Here is a 16,648-nt window from a genome sequence, read left to right as displayed (position 1 = left end):
ATGACACTGATAACAAACTAATAAGGTTTTTAATTAATATAATATTGTGTTGTTAAAATCAGTGTTGTCAAAATAAAATAATGTGAGACATTCTATTAATAATAAATATTATTGTTCTTTGGCAATATTGGTAATAGTATGTTAGTAATAATGATAGAAATGAGATATGTCAATTAAATTGTGTGTGAAGAGGGACAAGTTTACTTATCTCATTTTGGACAAAACTAAAATATGTGTAATAAGATACTAGTCAACTTGACTTATTTTTCACAAAAGTAGTAAATTTGTAATATGGTACAACTGAGTTATACTGTTTTGATCAAACTAAACTGCATTATAAGTGTTTAATCCCGTTTTTCACACACTAATTACTACTGTTTAATTCGTCGTTCGAGTTATCCCGTTATGCACAAACGTAAAAAAAAAAATTCTCTACGTCTCTTACATGTTATCTCAAAATACACGTTTTTTGACTTATCCCCCTTTACCCAAACACCACAGAATTGAAATCGTAAAATTCTGACCTATTGACTCAATAATCATTATTAAAGCATGCAACATAATGTTATGTATTTAAGAGGACACCACACCACTCGTAATTCGGTTGTAAAAACTGTTTCGCGCGGGACAACTTTTCTCGCATCATAACTATAATAGAATAATCAAAATTTTACAACACATAGAGAAGAATTTTATTTATGTCGTAGCGTTTTTATTTTTTGGAAAACATAAATACGATTAAAGTTATTGGTTTGAGAACATTAGGTTTTTTTGTATTTTTCAATTAATTATTAAAAATGATTGGGTAGTGTTATCAAAAAAATAACGACGCTACGACACAGATAAATTTCTTCTTTATAGGGATGTAAAATTTTGGTAATTTTTTTGTTAATATTGAAGGAGTAAAGTTGTCCCGCGCAAAACAATTTTTAGCATGTGAAATTATTGTAAAATAATTTTTCTAATAATTATTATCGAATTATTCCCTGGTGGCGTAAAACGACACGACGCGGCTTCCCCTACTCCATTCAAGCACTCGTGTTTTTCGTCATCGGCCCGCACCGGACGATCGTCTGGCGTCTCGACGAATTATTGTGACAAAAATAAAAATTCCGATAATCAGAATTCGATAGACATAATATTGTTATCTTGAATAATGCATATAGACTATAGCCTATTAGCATACTATAATATAGTATATATAATCAATGGCTATTACAAATTAACTATTTATATTTTATAAGCTACACTTAGTCGTGCCATCGACAGTCTAATCTTGGTCACCTTATGACAGGATACACTGTGGGATTACTACATACTCGTATACTTGTCTATGACTACATATTACGATACTTGTCTAATATATACATAATTGTAATTAATCGAGATCAGAGTGGCCTTTTTATTTTATACATTGTACTTATTAATTTGTATACTCTTGAACATAACCATAACTATTTTTTTTTGTGACAAATTTGTTTTGTCAATATGTCACCAAAAAAAATTCGCGCCGTCGTAAAGAAAAGAACCCGATCGGTTAAGACTTCTTTAAAAAAAAAAATGAAAGAAGTTCGTAACGGGGTTCGTCGTAAGAATGTGAGGTAAGTACTTTTAAATATTAGCTTTAAAATAAAAATACATTATTTCATGAACATGGACTTATTCATTATAATAATGACAATAATGTAAGTAGACACAAATCTAATAATTGTAAGCCAAACTTATGGAAAATCTTGTATTAAATTTTCAAGTTTTTTTGAGCACCCAAAATTTTGTTATCGACACTTTTTTTAGGTACTGCTTATAGCTGACTTATTTTTCATTTTTAGTTCTGGAACTCATGTGAACAATTTGGAAACTAATTTATCTGAACATGATAATTATCAGCCGTGTATAAATGTTATTTCAAATATTAATACCATTGAGAATAATGACATTTTGACGAATGACAATAATTTGAATGATATGAACCCGGATTTGAGTTTAAATAATTTAAATAGCACATGTTTTGATGGTAATTCGTTGTTAATTGCACATAGTACACCAGCTAGAGTATTTAGTGACTGTAGTTTTGTAAATAAAAATACATCAAGTGTTATGGCACATAGCTTATGTGTTGAAAATGAGTCAAGCACTAATGACGAAACAACAACAATAACAAATTATTGAATTTAAAAAAAAATATTTTTTAATTTATTAAAAAATAAAATAATATAATCATTTTAACGATTTGAAGGTTACTTGATGGTCGCAGGGTGGTAGATATACGACATTTTTTTATGCAAATAATGAATAGTCGGCATGAAAGATTTGGGTGTTCATTTATTGATATGGATTTTAAAATGGAAGTTAGAAAAGGGTATAGTTCAACATTTCATTTTGAATGCAAAATGTGTGGCACGACATCATGTATTTCTACGGAAAATGAAAATGAAAATCCTTATTTACCAATTAATCAAGCGATAATAAATGGCAGTGTAGCTATTGGTATGTATTTTTTGGTAGTTCTGTATATAAATAGGTTCTCAACAGTTTCGGCGATAATATTGATAGTTATTGTCTATTATTTAACATGATTATTTTGATGAGTCTTATACAAATTTTAACTTCAAATGTTTTTAAAAAATATTTACGAAATAACGTTAGACTTTAGTTTATAATTATTTTTTAAATTTTTAACTACAAAATAATTTGCACATTTTTGTGTTTTTGTATTTTATATTAAAAATAACATATATAGGCATAGGCCATACGCAACTCAGTCAATTATCAGCTTCAATTGAAGTCCCGTCGATATCTTCTACTGCGTATCTTAAAAATTTTTCAAACATAAGTGATGCAATTCAAGACACTGCTATCGAAGAAATGGCAAAAGCCGGCGACGAAGAACGAAGGATAGCATTAGAAAACGGCAATGTGGATAAAGATGGAGTACCTATGTGTACAGTTATCGCAGACGGGCAGTGGTCAAAACGGTCCTATAAAACCAAGTTTAATGCATTTTCTGGAGCTGTATGTAACATAATTTATTTTTTGATATTCTAATAGAAAAGAATATTATTGTATGTCGTATGTGTAAAATTGTTTTATATTTTATGTATTCTGTAGGCTACAATTATAGGGAAAAATACAAAAAAAGTTTTATTCATTGGGATTAGGAATAGATATTGTTCAGTGTGTCAACAATCATTCACAAAAAACCAAAATCCACCTACCCACAGGTGTTTTTTAAACTGGAAGAAAACTTCGACTGCCATGGAGGCCGATGCTGTCGTGGAAAGATTTTCTAGTAGTTTATACATGCATGGTTTAAAATACAATAAATTAATCGGTAATAAGACCAAATCATTATTAAAATAATATCTGTACTTATATATTTTTTTTTTTTTTTTTTTTTTTTTAATTCATTTATTATAATAAATTATACATAGCTCAAAAAGAGCAAATTTACAATAATATAATAATATAATAATATAATAATAAGATGAATCTATCTACCACCTATAAGCAAGCTTGTGGTGATGGTAGAGAGTTACAAAATCTAGTTATCAATACAATAATTGATAAAAATATAAATAAATAAACAAATACACGAATTATAATATACATAAACGGTAAACACTAGTCTAAATGAGTTTCTAACCAGTTGAAAATTAATTTTTTGAGATTCGACTTTTTAAGATTCCTGGAGTTATCGTATATACTTATTTTAATATTAATTGGCAGTGAGTTGAAATATGTGAGACTAAGATAATTAACAAATTTTTGCCCAAAAGATTTTTTAGTATAAGGTATCTTAGCATTGTATGCTCTATTTCCTCTTTTTTCATTAATGTTAACGACGTCCACCCATTGATAATAATTTTTAACTATGAAAAATATAGCTATTTTTTTGTAAAGTTTTTCTAGTGATAGAACATTGAATAGTTTAAAGTTTTCTATTGTTGATCCTTCTAGGCTTATCTTACTCAGACAGATCCTAACTATTAATCTTTGTTGTATTATTAGTGGCTGTAGTGCGTTTTTGGCTGTACCTCCCCAGACCAACAGGCCGTATTGTAATATTGCTTGATATAAGGCAAGATAAATTATTCTTAAAGTATGAACTGGTAAAAAATTCCTTAATTTATAAAATTTGAAAGACACTGTTCGTAGTCGTGACACAATATTACTCACGTGTAGATTCCATCTCAAGTTATTATCGATTATTAATCCTAGATATCTAGTGCACGACACTCTGAAAATACTTTGACAAATTAACTCACCACAAGGTTCATTTCCACAATTGTGTATTTTTAAATGATCAAAATTATTTTCATCCTTATGAATAGAGAAATTAATAAAATTTGTTTTCTTATAATTAATTGTAAGTTTTCTTTGATTCAAGTAACCTAATTCTTTTTTGAAACCGAGTGTAGCTTTTGTTCGAACGTTATCCCAAGTATCACCAGAAAAAAGTAAACAAGTATCATCTGCATACGTACGACTTGTCCATTGATATCAAGATTACATATACTATTTATATATAATATAAACAAAGTAGGACCCAAAACACTCCCTTGAGGTACTCCACAAGTAATTAACATTTCATCCCCTAAAATGCCATTGATTTTTACTTTTTGTTTTCTTTTGTCTAGATAACTCTTGAACCATTTAAAACTTGATTTTTTTATACCAAAATTAGGAAGTAAATTGATAAGTTCAGCATGATCCACCGTGTCAAAAGCTTTAGCCAGGTCCAGAAAAATTCCTGTTGCTTTTTTACTGTTATCAAGTGCATTATATATAAATGATGTCGCATTATATAACGCATTTTCAGTACCTAATTTAGGTCTGAAACCGAACTGGTTTTTAGACAGAATATTGTTTTTTTCTAAAAATTGTATTAACCTACTTTTTATTACCTTTTCAAGTATTTTGGCGAAATTACTGATCATTGAGATAGGTCTATAGTTACTAATACTTGTTCGATCACCACTTTTATATAATGGTTTTATAATGGCTAGTTTAAATATATCTGCTAAATATACCTTCCGATATGCTTAAGTTATAAATATGGGTTAATGGTACTGAGATATTTTTTGCTATGAGTTTTAGTGTTTTAACTGATATGCCATCATGTCCAGCTGCTGTCTTATCTTTTAAATTGTTGATAATTAATAAAACTTCGTCGACACTGACTTTTTCATTAAAAATTGTATCAAAAGATTCAGTTGTATTTGGTTCATCATAATGAAAGTTTGATTTATTTATCAAGCCTCCAAGGTTACTCCCAATGGTTGTAAAATACTTATTAAAAATATTGGAAACCCTGATTGGGTTTAAAGATGAATTGATATTTTCATTACCAAAAAATATTGAATGTATTTCCTCATCATTTTTAATTTTGCAATTTGTATTAGCTACATCATTAATCAGTTTAAATGTTAATTTTGGGCTATATGAAACCTCTTTGAATTTATTTATGTAATGATTGTTTTTAGCTAATCTTAAAATGATTGAAAATTTATTTTTATAAAGTATGTAGTGTGCACGTAATTTGTGATTACTTGGGTGTTTATGAACTTTTAAGGATAGTTTTTGTTTATTACGTAGAGAGCAAAGCAAGCCAGGTGTCATCCATTCTTTTAGACATTTGTTTTTTGAATTGGCTGTTTTAGTTATTGAGGTCATACTTATAGCACTATCAACCATATTAATAAAAACATTGTAGCATTCATTAACATTGTTATTAATATACACTTTATTCCAATTGTATTTTTTTAATATTTCATTCAGATCGCAGTAATTTATTGTCTTATATACGTTATTACTTTTTTGTTGATTCTGGTTATGTATTTGAATACCTATAACTGTTGAGAAGTGGTCCGTAATACTAGTTTGAATCACACCAGCCTCAATTTTACCGTTAACGTTAATGTTATTATTACTTTTGACAAAAATATGGTCTAAACAAGAATGTTTGCTACATAGCGGTGTTCTAGTAAACACATTAATAAATGATTCGTATCCATATTGTGATATCTTATCAAGATATTCGTTATTAGTGAAATTCGGACCCACAATGTTTATATTCATATCACCAATTATAATTTGATAGCCTTTATTATTTATTTCGTCTTTTAGAATGTTATCTAAGATGGGCAAAAATTCATTGATGTCACTTGAGGGGGACCTGTATACACATAAAATGGTAAATGGAGTATTATTAATTACAAAATTTAGTTTCATAAGATTAGCCACAGTATGTTTGTATTCAACTAATTCTATACATAATTGTGTTCTGGTAAATACCAATTATACCATCATTTTGGTTTCTTTTAATACTCGAGAAAGACAGTCTATATCCAGGAATCTTAAAATTACAGTATTCTACATTATGCCAGGTTTCAGTTAATATTATTACATCTAATTTACAGCAGTTAGTATCACTGTTAAGAAACAATAAAAATTCATTAAAATGAGCATTAATGCTCCTAATATTATTACAGAAGACACTTATAAACTTACCATTAACATATTTATGCGTTTTTACAAATTCAGAAAAGGAATCAAAATATTTTGTTTTATAATCTAAATAATTATTTAATACATTAAAGTCATTCATGATATGAAAGTTATTTATCAAAATTTATTTTACAACTTGAATGATGATTTTACTAAAGCTTTGTCAGATCAGTTTCATCAAATATAATATTTGCTTTACAATTTTCATTTTTTTTTTATAAATATTTTAAAGTCGTTGTACCACGTAAATTTAAAATCATTATTTTTAGCAAATATTCTAACTTTATAAAAGAGATCCCTATTATAAGGTGAAAGTTCATGATTAATAAAGATTTTACCGTTTCCCCAATTGATATTAAAATTATTAGCATTTAATTTTTTAATTTTCATATTCTCCATTATTTTATTTTTATTATCGACCGAGTCTAATACAGCAATAATTTTCTTAGGTTTATTTAAAATCTTAGAATACATACGGTAGGCTTTATTTACTGATAGATTTACTCCCAACTTGTCCGCAATGTTCTTTACAATTTCTATACAACTTTCATTAGGCGATTCAGGTACTCCGATAATTTCCACATTATTGCTCACAGCCTTTTGCTCCAATAAATTGACCTTCCTTGACAATATTTTTACGATGTTATTTATTTTACTGTTTTCCATTATTAAACACTTATTCTCTTCTTTTAGCTCTTTAATTGTGTTAAGGACCTCACTTAACTGTTTAGAGAAACTATCAAATTTTCATTCCTTATCCGGCGCTGCATATTAATAAATATATATACAAAAGGCGATGGTGACAGTAGTGTGTCAAGACGATTAAATGATGTTCAACCATATGGTAACGATTTCATTATTAAAAAAATCGAATGCAGAAACCATCTGTTGAGAAACTTTTGCACAAAATTAACAGCACTTGCTAAACGAACAGACTTTGATAAGTCTTATATATCTATAAGAAAGTTTATAACTACCAATATTTTACGTTTTCGATCCGACATTACAAAAGCTATTGAATATCATTTAAAAAATAATTCATCCGTTGAACAAAAAGTGAAAGGTAATTTTATTTTATTGAATTACAACTAAATTGTATAATTTATTGTAAACATATTTTTATTTTTAGATTTGAAAAAAGATATAGCAAATTGTCCGTATCATAGATTGGGTCAGCATAATAACTGCGCTACCTATTTTTGTACTGGACCTAAAACAGGAGAACGAAATTTGGTTCTCGAAGCTGAAGAAAGTGGGATGATGGTAGAAATTAAAAATATAATATATCGGTTGATTGTAAACGCTGACAGTCTTATTGAAAATGCAGATAACAACCCTTGCGAGCAATTTAATAGTTTGATAAATAAACATGTAGGGGGGAAGAGAATAAACTTCACTCAAAAAAATAATTATAAGACTAGAGTTGAAGCTGCAGTAGTAGCTTTCAACTCCAACAATTATTTATGGACAATACAAAAACAAATTATATCCTTTAGCCCAGGTAAATATAATATATAGGTACTTACTTTAATGCATTTAAATTACTGCACATGAAATGTGAATATTATTTTAATGCATAATATTGACAAATCTCGTATTTTAAATTATTATCTTTTTAATTTTAGGTATGCAAGCTAAACGGTATTCTAATAATTTAAATAGAATACGAAAAAATACAATAATGCGACGAAGAAAACTTTTTGAAAATGGCATAAGACGAAGTAAACCAAGTGGAAATCGCTTTAATGGACCCGACGAGGATTATGGAATGGCAGAGCCAATTGAAGACGATTTGGATGATTTAAATGAAAAAAAAACTGAATTTTTGAAAAAATTAAGCAAAGTTGATAGAAATGAGTTACAACTACGTACTGTAGAACAGAGCCATAACCAAGAATGGCATAATGAAAGAAAAAAAAGACTGACGGCATCTAATTTTGGCGACATTTGCAAAATGAGAGCAAATACGAGTTGTCGGAAAAAAGTATACTCGTTATTATACAGACCAAACTTTTTATCAAAAGAAATTATGCACGGAGTTGAGATGGAGTCTTTAGCGAGAAATTCATTTGAAGAATTAACTAGTAAAACAGTGCAGTTATGTGGACTTTTTACAGACAACGAATTTCCTTATTTAGCAGCAAGTCCTGGTAATATATTATAAATTATAATTTATTATTGATTATAATCTAGGGACCTTAATTTCTACCAAATATATTAATTACAATTTTTATTTTTACTTTTAGATGGTCTTGTTGGTGAAGACGGTATTTTGGAAATTAAATGTCCATTCGTGGCTAAAGATACATTGAGCGCCACTGAAGCAGTGCAAAATAAACTTGTTAGTCACGTGATTCATTGAATTTTAAAAGAATTTTTAATAACTACACGACTAACCAATGATGCATTATATTTAGTTGGATTATTGTAGTATTAATGACAAAACGGGTAACATTGAATTAAAAAAAAATCATAATTACTAATACCAAGTCATAGGTCAATTACGTATAACACAACGAAAAATATGCTATTTTGTAATTCACACTACAAATTGGACTAATATTCAAGAAATAAAATATGAAGAAGAGTTTTGGATTAATAATATGGTAGAAAAACTTAAACTGTAACTATTATTTTTATTATTATTAAATCCATATTTGTAAAAGTATATCTCGAAAAACATTTTACTTATATTTTTTACAGATTTTATTTAGAGTGTATGTTACCGGAAATTGTTAATCCACTTTTCAAATTAAGACTTCTCGTAACCGATATCAGAGAGCCAATACACATAATACATGCGCAAAAAAATAAGAAGTTAATGGTTAAAAAAAAGAAATAATATTGAATGAAAATATAATTATTTAAGTATAAGAAAACAACTTAAAAAATTGAAATGTATATTGCATACATTATAATATAAATCATACCTAAAATAATAGTGATCTAACATGGATCGCACTCAAATAATATATACGAGTATAAAGTATAAACTATTGTTTTTTGTTTCAACTATAATATTTAGATTTGGTTTTATGGAAATTATTATAAGTAAGATAGGTAGAAAGGTACGACCTTTTAAAAAATATACCTATGTGGTAGCAGTATAACGTAAATAATATATTCAACTAATTTACCCACTTTTTTTTAAAAATTTTTTTTACAATAAGGTACTCCTAGCTTTCGCTATCTATACCTAGAGATGAAAGATAAAATACAGTTTGGCGTATTAAGTGCGATAATTAAATTACAATTTTACGTTAGATGATAACAGTAGTTAGAGACTTAAAATTTATCTACTAAAAAACTAATATTTAGATATTTTGGTAATACTAGTTTAGATTACAGTTATAAATTAGATATTATTTACTGTATTGAATATATTTTTTATGAAGTAAGTATTTAATAATGCAATAAATACAAGCCACGTAGGTACGCGCGAATATTAACATGATTACGGCGCGCCGCCGTGGCAATGCGGCATAATATACGTGTATGCATTGTATACATATATATATATATATAATTATATATACTCGACCCGTCACAGACGAACGTTGAGAAAATAATAAACGTCGCTCCGGAATGAGCAAAATCGTCGGCCGGTCGCCGACTACGAGTAATGGGCGTGACTTAAACGTCGCGTGCCTACGCATCGCGAAAACACTTAACAGCGCGTTCTCTCGGCCGTTGTATACGTTTCGCTTTAGGTGTGGCGTCCTCTTAAGCAATGTGTTATGATCTTATGATCAAAGAAATCATTAAGCAATCAAATAGTTAAATAAATAATATTTTAACAGTTTATATAAAAACATACTTAATTTTTGAATTTGAAAATGCTTCATATCTTGCTTTGGTTTTTTTTATATATTTTAAATTCATTCCAGCAGTTCCCAGAAACAGAAACACATCAAGTTTTTTTCCGTGTGTTCCAGCCCAATCAATGGTTTTTAATGGTCTATTACCTCGATAATCGTTATGTATTTTGACGGACTGTAAAATAAATTATTATTGAATTTATTGTTCAATATTGAATAATTTTTTTAAATAAATATACTGTTCACCTTTTTGAACAAACAATTTTGAATGTATTTTGTTGTTAATTGTGGACGATAGTTAATATTAATAAATTTAAATCGATGAACTGGATCAAATAATGCGCATATCATTGGTTTGTTTGATTTCTCCTGGTGAACTATTGACTGTATCATCAACACGATAGCATCAATGACTTTGACAAATTTCACATGCATATATTGACAATTAAGTGACTCCATAGATCTTCGATTATCATAAGCTATAAGTAACCGACGACCTGATGGTTTTAAGTTCTAAAAAATGAATTCAGGTTTTTACAATTCTATATTGTTTTAATAACTGTGCTTATATGAATACTTTTAAAGTTTTTTTCACCAAACTAAATGATAACAATTTTTGTAGTTCTTCTGCAGGAGATGGAATTGGCTTCATAAAAAATAGATGACTATTATTGTGAAACGTTTTACAACTTTTTTCATTTTTACCATTTTTCATTCCTAGCTCGATATTATCAGAAAACCTGAAACAATAGTTTATTTATTTTTCATACCTTAATACCTAAATAGGTTTTCGAAAACCTACTTTAGTTCAAGCTCAGGTGTGACAAAGAACATATTTTTATTGTATTCTTCTTTTGTTTTAACAGCGCTAACCACACTAAAATAAAATATTCATGTGTTTTAAAATTATTAATTAATGTTTAACATATAACGTATATTGAATTAGTTATACTAGTTCAATTGCCTTTGAATTTTACTTACTTTGATGTATTAAATGTTTTAATATTTCTTTATAGATGGATTCTTCTTTAAATGTTTGCGTTAAAATTAACGATTCATTTTGTTCTTTGGTTTTCCAATTGTTTGACATATAAATGTTATTTTTTTGACAAATAAGTAAATCGGTATTAGTATTTTGAAATTCTGAGTAAAATAGTTGTTTTATTATAGTCAAATTACATTTATCTAAACCTACTGCTATATACTCCGTTCCACGAGAGAGTGCGACCGCCACACACATCGCAATGAATTAGCTCCGACGTCGCGAGGTCAAATTTTACTCACTTACTGCTTACAAGTTTGTGAGTTAAATTTAAATTCTACATTTATATTGATACATTAAACAGTGGCGTCATTTAGAGTTGGGGGCAAGGTGGGCATTCGCCCCTGTCTGATTTTAAAAGTGGCCCGATGGCCTGGTGTCAAGTTGTTGCCGTTTTACCATTATTATATTTTATTAGCGCAAAAACATGTCTATTTTATTATATTTTCAGAAAATATTATAGTATGTACTAAGAAATTATTGTCACAATAATACATTTTTACTAATTGATAGTTGGAATATATTTATACTTAGACGTATGCGGGGACGCAGTGGCGTATATAGGGGGTAGGCACCCTATAGGCCAGAGCCCATAGTGAAATTGCAGGTTCAATTAAATCATTGCATGTATATTTACAGTGTTTATAGTTTTTCAGCATGATTAAGTTAGTCGGTTGATTAAAATAATATAATATGAATGTAATATATGGAATATGATGAAATATATGACCATATACACAACAACTAGATTGCCGTCTTTATACTACAGTTGTGAGTTTGTGACCAATGTTAAAATCTGTCGCCATTTATGAAGCAGGCAATATTTACATTTGTCTTACCTACCTACATTTTTTTATATACATATATATATCTTTTTTTTTTTTTTTTTAAATGTCGTTTATTTGTGAAAATTTACAATCTATACTAAAATGGTACAATAAGTAAATTTGAATGAAAGAATATAAAATGAGGCAGTGAGAAAAAGACAATGAGTAGGAGTTTCACATTAGAAATTCCTACGTGGGTGGTAATTTAGGGAGAGATAGTAATAAACACGTTGAGTTTAATGTGCGTTGAGAAGATCTCTGGGCCATTCACGTTTAAGGCGTCTGGCTGAGTTGTCTGGAAGAGCGTTGGTGTGAAGTTGAGCGATGAGGGGGTTTGAGTGATGTTCCATATTGGAGTGCAGGCGAAGATAATGTTTGATTGCTGTATGTTTGATGGTGGGGATTTGGAGGTCATTATGAAGAGCAACATTTGTGACGTACCAAGGGGCTTTAGCAATCATGCGGAGGCAGATTGCTTGGAAAGCTTGTATGGTTCTAGTGTTCGATGGTTTAGTGGTACCCCAAAGAGCGATTCCGTATGACCAGATAGGTTGCAGAAGGGATTTGTAGAGTAGTAGACGGTTGGAGATGTGCATATTGGATTTCATGAGAGGCCTAAGGATGTGAAGGCGGCTATTTAGTTGTTTGCGTTTGGTTTTGAGGTGGGGGCCCCAGGTGAGCCTTCTGTCAAACAATAAGCCGAGATATTTGACTTCATTTGAGTGAGGAATGATTGCATTCTCGAATATTATATGAGGACAGTCCCCGGGGCGGAGGGAGAAAGTGACATGAGAAGACTTGGAGTCGTTGATCTTGATTTTCCAAGATTTAAACCAGTGAGATAAGCTGTTCAGATGATTTTGAAGTAGGCTGCTTGCTTCGAAAGGGTCTTGATTAGATGAAAGGATTGCGGTGTCGTCGGCATATGTCCCTATTAGGGTGTTATCCGTTGTAGGAATGTCAGCTGTGAACAATGTGTATAGGAAAGGAGCGATGTCACTTCCCTGAGGAACACCGGCTAGAATGTTTTGTGTGCTGGAAAATGTGGTTTTTAATTTGACTCTGAATGTTCTGTTATTTAGGTATGATTTTAGAAGTAAATAATAGGGTGCCGGAAAGATTTTTTTAAGTTTGTATAATAAACCATCGTGCCAAACGGTGTCAAAGGCTTGAGCTACGTCGAGAAAAAGTCCTGAGCAGTATTTTTTTGTTTCTAGAGATGTAGCAATGTGGTCCACTACACGGTGGAGCTGGTGAAAAGTTGCATGTTTGGCACGGACACCGAATTGAAAGCTGGGAAGAGCATTTTGTTTGAGTGCGATATTCACAAGTCTTTTGAGAAGAAGTTTTTCAAAAATTTTTCCAAACGTGGGTAGTAGGCTGATTGGTCTATACGATTCAGGCAAATCAGGTTGTTTGCCTGGTTTAAGTAAAGTAATAATTAGTGCTGATTTCCAAGTGGTAGGGAAATAAGATAGCCGAAATATAGCATTAAAGATGTAGGTGAGAAGAATGATGGTTTTTGGAGGTAAGTTTTTGACTATTTTGTTGTTAATGAGATCATGGCCGGGTGACTTATTTTTCCTGAGTTTTTTAACAATTGATAGAACTTCGCCAGGAGTAGTTGGGGAGGCTGGAAGTGCCATGGGCAGAGGCGATGAGATGAATTGATCAACTTGAAGCATGTGAGTATCATCAGGGGAGATTTTGTGAGGTTTAAATGTATTTGCAAGATGGTTAGCCAGCAGGTCTGATTTATCTTGGTCAGTGGTAGCAAGATTGTTGTTCTGATAGCGAAGAGGGGGAATGGTAGATTTATGCTTTAAAAGAGCTTTGGTTTTTCTCCAGAGAGACCCATTTGAGGGGGAAAGAGATTGAATATGGGAGGTGTATAGTTGATTTTTATGTTTCTTGAGAGTTGACTTGAGTTTGTTGGAAAAATAGTTGTACCGTTGTTTGTCTATCGGGTAGTGAGTACGTTGCCAAGTGTTTCGAGCCCGGCGTTTTTGAGATATGAGCTCTCTTATTTCTGGAGTGGTATTTCTACTGGAGTTGTCTTGAGATGCAGATGTGGTCGAAGATATTCGAAATGAGTCTTGAATGTTGTTTGTGAGGGTGTTTATGGCAGTATCTATATCGGTGGGATTTTTTAACTTAATGTTTAAAGAGGAAGAAGTTGACATAATATTGCGAAATTTGTTCCAATCTGTGCGTTTTTTAATGAATGGATGAAAGGGAACATTTGCTTGAATATTGAGGATGATCGGTGTGTGGTCAGATGCAGGGTCATTAAGGTTAGAAATATTTATATGGATGTGATTGGGGAGGTTAGATAGAAAAAAATCAAGATAATCAGGGTGACGATTTGCGTGGGTTGGCCAGTAGGTGGGGGAGGCTGGAGAGATAACCTTAGAGCGCTTGATTGTTATAAAGTTGTGTAGAGTGCGACCTCTAGTGTTCTTTGAGCGACAGCCCCGTGCTTCGTGCTTCGCATTAAAGTCTGCACCTATGATGTATGTGTGATTAAGTGTTTGAAGAAATAGTGACAGATCTTCTGCCGGAAAAGGTGATCCAGGTGGGAAGTAGGCTGATGCAATAGACGTGGGTATGGAGTTAATATTTATAGATGTAGCGACTATCTGCATGTGTTGGTTAGATTTAGGATGAAATGGTGAGTGTGGGATTTTAGTAGAAATTAGTAGTGCGGCACCAGCATGAGCTGAGTCATCGGGGTGATTGGCTTGGAGGCAGTCGTATCCGAAAATTTTAAATTTTGAACTGGAGGTGAGATGAGATTCGGAGATGAGAGCTATATCTATGTTTTTTTCTGCGAGAACAAGTTTAAGTTCTTCCGTGTTATTGGTGATTCCATTTGCGTTCCATTGAAGAATGTTTAAGGCGGATACCTTATTTTCTGCCATTGTTTGAGATAAGTTTTTCAATGAGTGATGTAAGTAGGGATATCAGGGGATTGATTAGAGATCTGAATTCCATGATGAAAGACGTAAGCTGATCCGTTGTGTTATTCGGAACACTAGGGATAGGAGATTCTTGATGTGTTCTGTGTGAATGATTGGGCGTATTTTGTGGCAAGGGAGGGAATTCCACGTTGGTGTTTTTGTGAGGTTCTTGTGAGGAGGAAGATGTTTGATGGTTCGGTGCGTTTTTGTGCCAGGGATTCGATGGTAAGTGTTTTCTATTTTTGCTGAGTTCTTTGTGCACCGAGCAACCTTTGTAGTTGGCAGGATGTGGGCCGCCGCATAGGGCACATTTGGCGGGTTGGGTTCGATCTTTTTGGCATTGTGATGAGTCATGGGGATCACCGCAGCGAACACATCTGGGGTGGTGGTTGCAGTAAGTGCGTGTATGACCATATGATTGACATCGAAGGCATTGGGGAGTGTCTTTTTTGGGACGAGGAGCTTCGACTTTTATTTTTGAGTAGCATAGGAGTGAAAGCTTGAAGATATCAGGGTTGTTAATATCCGGTTCTAAGTCAATGAAGAACATAGGGAGAGGTGCCTTGGATTGTCTGTGAAGTACATTCATAATATTTCTGGGTTAGGTTAACTACAGATCTGTACGAGTCCGAATTAAATGTTTGTAGTTTAATCCCTTTGGTGGAGGTTTTACATTCGAAACCAATAGGTTGCGTAAGTTCCTTGATTTTGGCGGTAAAATTGTTGAAATTTAAATTGGATTCTATGAATATTGGTGGCGGGTTGACGGTTTTGGGAGGGGTGACTTCCTGTGACTGTTCAATATTGTTGGTGTCCATTTGAGATTCTTCATTGGGAGGGGCTAATGGAGAGAAGCGATTTGAAGAGATGAAAATACTAGTGTCTTTTTTTGGAAGTGGTGATGAGAGAGTGTTGGGCGATCTTTGACGTTTACCCGAGTCATTTGTGACTGTTTGCCAGTCATTCTCGTTATCGGAGAAGTCCAACGGTGAGTAAGAGCCCGTTTGATTAATTAAGGTTTTTGGTATAATTAACGGAGAGAGTTGTTTATTTTTTTGATTTGTAGTTTTGTTTTTGTTAGTGTAGCTATGAGAGCCGGTCGGCTGGCGATTAGAACTCATAATGATGTAGATAAGGTGAACAGGTAGTTGGCCTTGGGGAGTATAATAAAAATATACATTACCAGTGGTTAGCACCACGACGGAGTAAACGTCACAGCGGGCACAAACGACTTTGCTATCGGGAGCTGATAAGCGGAGTGCGATACAAACATACGTGTGGACTGTACATACATCTATGCATATATACTATGATAATATTATTTTGTAAATGGCGGCCGACTTCGATGACAAGAAGGAGACAGCTATCTAGTTGTTGTATATATCTATGTATATATGACTAGGTACGCCGAAGGATACCACTAATTTTGTTGGACGTTGGTATAAAAAGTAAAAATACACACAAAAAAAATTGTATACCAAACGTGATTCAACG

This window comes from Metopolophium dirhodum, chromosome 1, assembly GCF_019925205.1.
Source record: "Metopolophium dirhodum isolate CAU chromosome 1, ASM1992520v1, whole genome shotgun sequence".
Lineage (NCBI taxonomy): Eukaryota > Metazoa > Arthropoda > Insecta > Hemiptera > Aphididae > Metopolophium > Metopolophium dirhodum.
Note: the sequence above shows the minus strand (reverse complement) of the source record.